Genomic DNA, 5,501 nt, shown 5'->3' on the forward strand with positions numbered 1-5,501 from the left:
GAGATCTATTCAAAGTAAACACATTTAGATTTGGTATGTGCTCATTTGGTGCCACTTACTCCTAATCTGTATCATCTGTAACATGAACAATAATCTGCTATTGTTGTAATGAATGAATATTATATGTGTATTTACATGTTAATATATATTTATATTATTATGCATTTATACTGTAATACTTATAGTGTTACTGTAAAAGAGATGTCATGGTAAAATGTCACATAGTTGAAATGTTATGTAACAAAAATGTAAATATAAGCACTAATAATGACTGCTGTAATCTTACCACATATATATGTACAATATTTTTGTTTAGTAATTACAGACCAATTAAAGAAAAAATATTTTGTATAGAAACCACATGCAGTGTTCATATATTATAAATTATGTGGACAAAAAAAAAACATATTATATGTATTGGCATTGCAATGTTATGTCATTATTATTTATTTATAGTATTTAAGTTATTATTATGGCAAATATTGTAGAGGTAAGAGTTAAAAGCAATCAATAAAATCTTGCAAAGCACAAATGTATGTGTTGAGTGTCCTTTCCAATGCTTCACTGTCCACACCGGTGTGTTTGTATGAGGCTGTCGACAAAAAGAAAAGAAGCACTCTCCCACTGAGGCTCTGCTTTCAGGCTATACTGTGTTCATTACCAAAAGAAAAAAACAGAAGAGAAAAATATCCTGTTTTGTCATTGGAGATTTTTTGGACTGTGAATTATGCTATTATGCTACTACATCAAAAACGTCACAAAAATGTGAAAAGGACAAGATTTTGAGGATCTGCCATCTGTTTTTCTATCGCCCCATGATCAAGGAGGCAACTTTAAGTTCCAGCAAAAATAACACTGCATCATGTGAGTGAGACACCTTTAATATGGCTCAATACTATTGATAACAATGCCGTATTGTAGATAACAATACTACTACACCACCTTACCTGTGTATTCAATTTGGCTCAGTGTTCAATGTTTCAGTCACAGTGAATGATTAAACCACAGCACATTTCAGACCTATCATTAATAGTTAATCTTAAACAGAAAAAGTAAATGTGGGATTACATTCATACTGTAACTGTGTTAGTTATAGTGTATGTCCCAGTGGCGATCAAAGATATAAATCTGAAGAATGTCACAAATCAGACAAATGTCAGACATCATCACAATATCATTATTATCTGTGACTTCAAATCTTGACTTTACATTTCAAAACAGTGTTGTGTCGACAGCCATGCAAGCAGTTTCATGAGGCTGTTCAATTGCACATGCTAACATCAGCATGCTAACATGCTGATACAGATATATTGTTTACCATGGTCAGCATTTTAGTTTAGCATGCTAACACTTGCTAATTAGCACTAATTAAAAGTACAGCTGAGTCTGATGGGAATGTCATTGTTAGAGATATTTGTTCTTAAACACACACACAAACAAAAAACGTAAACCTCATGACGGTACTAAAGAAAAGTCAGGGGATAACCAAAGTCACCAGGATTCATCCTCTGGGGACCATGAACGTCTTTATGAAGTTTCATGACAATCCATCCAATCATTGTTGAGACGTTTCAGTCTGAAGCAAAGTGGTGGACTGACTGACAGACTCACAGAGCCGTGCCAAACCATTACTGTAAGACACCAGGCCAGCAGCTACCTAATGGTCCACCATCCAAATCAAAGATTTTTCAAGCTTCTGTGTACGTGCGTGTGTGTGTGTATTTGACAGAGACAGTGCAATCTTTGCTATCAATCACACTGATTAATAAGATCATATTGAAGCAGTGACTTCATCGAAACTCTATTACACAGAGTACACAAATACAGACTGTTCAAAGTTATACAAACACAACATTATTTAAACAGTTTTTTTCTGAGAGCATATTACTGAACCCACACATGAATCATAATCTAAATTTAGGTCAGTGGAGAATTGCACAAAGGTTTGTTCAGTGACTTGATATTTGAAAATATCTATAATCTATAGTTACTTGCTGATCAATGTCTTTCTGTACCTGACCGCAGTTATTGTTGCTGATGTTGTGCAGCATCATGGTCACGTGGCCGGTCACATGACTTCAGCTGCTGCTGGTGGACTCACTTCCTCCACATTAGATTTCATGCAGACAGATTTAAGGGAACCTAAGATTTTAAAATTGATTGACCAGAAAATTGACGATTGCGTCAGACAATCGTTCCTGTGCTTGGGAGAAAATAGTGTATTCGCTGTGTGTCCCTCACTGAGTCCTGGTCAGTGTCAGAGGCTGAAACCCAACAACCACGTCAGGTTTGTTTTGAGCGGACTTTCCCTTTAAACAGAGAGGTCAGTGCATACACAACCAAATAAATACTTCAGCTGACTGAAGGGCAAAGGAATAAAATATTAACAGGCCAAAGATTATGAGTTAAAGCCTCAATGTCTGTTCAATACTGTTAAGTATATGGCAGTACTTTGAACTGTGCTTCTGATTACTGGTCGGCAAAAGAGGATTCGCATTTGATAAGATACAGACTGTAAATGGTGAGTTTGAAGTTTCTCATAAACAAAGAGTAGCTTGACTGAAACAAGGGGTAAACATCTGTGTTTACATATGAAGGTTGCCTGCACAGAGTATCTGGGAGGTTTCTGCAAACACTGAATGCTAAACTGCTCTTTATGCACATCAGTGCTTCTAAATCCTGCATTTTTGCACACTTCCATATGCCACTTAACGTATAGAGGCACCAGTTCATTATAAGGGTGTGTTTGAACAGCCTGGTCTTTGGCCAGTTTCTTTTAGGTGACAGCACTGTAGTGTGTCAACACAACATTTCCAAAGAACAGACATCAGTGTTGAATCTATACGCTCCGCTATAAAAAATGGATTTACAAAGAGCAAGAGTTTCAACGCATCTTTTGTCCCGCTGCAGACTCGTTAATGCTTAACCAGTGCTAAAATAGACACTTTCTGCCTTCGATAAATCACCCATCAACAGTGTTTGCTCTGTCACCTATTCAGCATTTCTATATTAGTATTTGCTAATGGAACTTGAAATGACCTCCCTAAAATCACAAGCTACCAATTCCTCAAAAGGGGATCCAGACAGGAGGACAAGATGATGTGAGCAACCAAAAGAAGACGAATGACACCCGCAGAGTACACCTACAGTACAATAAGAACATCACTTGATAAGATGTCGCTCAGTATATCATTAATCCTCTCTGTGATTGACTTATTTCAGCCTGCATGTGGTTCTAAAACATTCTGCAATGACGTGCGTTTGAGAGGTTTCTCCAAACATCACTTCAGAATAACTATACAATATACTGTCATATTAACTGCCTCCAGGAGAAGCTTCAATGCAATCAGTGCCACAGTCTTTCACAGGCTTGTGGATTTAAAGATATGACAACTGAGATTATCTCTACCTCCAGTGCCAGTCAAAAGAGGAAAAAAAAAAAAAGCTCATTGTATACTTACATTTCTATGGTAACATGCCAGGCACGTGAAATGTCATCAATTTTGGGCGGGAATAGCGGACTTATAATGTAGCTACAGCCAACAAATCAATGGTCAAATTAGTCCAGGTTTGAGTGCACGAGAAAAAAAAAAAATCCTGAGTCAGTTCTCACACTCCCAAAATGTATATCAGGTACAGAAGTTGCGAATAGAGCTCCTCACAGAGGCAATATCTATTACTTTTGCTAATTATTAATAGAAAATTACTTTCAGGATGAAAGAGATCATCGAGGTTATAGCACTTTTCCTAGGTTTTGCAGGCTGGATAATGATTTTCATATCACTACAAGATCAGTATTGGAAAGAATCCACCACAGATGGCAGCGTAATTACCACCTCCACAATCTATGAGAACCTCTGGATGTCTTGTGCAAGTGATTCAACGGGGATCTATAACTGTCGAGACTTTCCATCCCTTTTTGCTCTCCCAGGTAAGTAAAAGTAGAAATAGAAGTTGTCTAATAGCCTGTTTGTGATCATAAATGTGTACATTACAAAATACTAGAAAAGTCACTGAAAGTTGATCTGCTGTTAACAAAAAATGAACATATCATATCATATATCTCTTAATAGGCACTAATAACAACTTGCTTGAGATTCTTTTAGTATTTTTACTAATGTTTTCAGTTTTTCTCTAATGATTCAGCTTTGTGTAACAGCTGAGTATGCATTTTCTAATCTATGACGTCATACTGAGAGAAATACAGCTTTATTCTCTCTGACTGATGGAGGCACGCACTTTTCTTCTTCTGTAAATCATCACAAACTATACATACAGACTCTGACAGGACATTCACAACAAGAAAGATAATATACATACACTATGTAATGCAATGCCTGTGTTGTAATCCGTAGTGATGTGACAAAAAGCAGCAGCTGTGCAATCCCACAGCTCAGTTAAAGTTATTTTTTGTTGAGGTTGTACACATGAGAGGAGTTCAGAACTATGGATTGTACGTGACTGCATTATATCTTCGGTTTGTACAGTCTCAGTAAAAGGAAAGAGCCTCATTATCAACCAGCCTTATCATTATCCTGCCCAGGTGCTCTTATTCCACTGTTTCCATTGAACTGAATGCAATGCATGTTGGACACCCATTTAGAACTGCCATTTAAAACATGGTGATTGCATGCTGTATTTAATAAGCAGGTAAGTCAAGCTGTTCTTCGTGCTAGTGAAATGGTACTTTGCTCTTGTTGACACTGTGTAATCCAGTAGAAAACTACTAAAACGATGTCTTTAGAAATGTGCAGAAAGTTTGACGTAAAGCACTTCAGTCAAATGACTCTCGTGTTTGGGTTTAAACCATCTGGACCAGAGCGAGTGAAATGGTTTTTGCATGTGTGGCCAAAAGGCTTCAGTGGTCCTTCATCACCGTGATGATAAAGGCCAGAAAACAAACGACATTTGTTAAACTAATGAAGACAAGTCTTTTGGGCTCAGTTAAGATAAGCAAACAGGTTTATCTGAGGGGCAGCAAACCTGGTCACCTGCAGGTCGGTATGCGGGGATGCACCCTCACCCCTCACTGCCACGAGCTTTCCCATCATCCCTCGGACGCAGGGCGAAGTGAGGAGCCACAACCTCAGTTGAATCCCATCAATAACGGTTTGATATTATTGACACAGCGTTCAAAGCGGATGTCAAAAGGTGACAAATAGCTTGAAGTCTATAGACGTTGGTAAGCAGGTTGGAAGGTTGGACTTCACCTCTCTGTTGTCACTTAAGTTGGGTAAACATTTGGAGTCTTTGAAAAGGTTCAATAGAGTTGAGGATAATAGGGGAAATCATAAGTGGGCTATCTGGAATTAATCATTGATTTGGAGTTTTCTGTAGCATCTTAGCTCGGGTGTTGGTGGGAATCGGTCAGGCACACTGAAACTTTGGGGCCAACAAATCTGCACGTTTGTGCAGGAAGATAGCGTGGAGGGTCAACGTTTGTATAAAGTGTTTCTCTCTCTGGATAACTACGCGGGTTGGACACAAGAGACAAGGAAATA

This window comes from Chelmon rostratus, chromosome 14 (assembly GCF_017976325.1).
Source record: "Chelmon rostratus isolate fCheRos1 chromosome 14, fCheRos1.pri, whole genome shotgun sequence".
Taxonomy (NCBI): domain Eukaryota; kingdom Metazoa; phylum Chordata; class Actinopteri; order Chaetodontiformes; family Chaetodontidae; genus Chelmon; species Chelmon rostratus.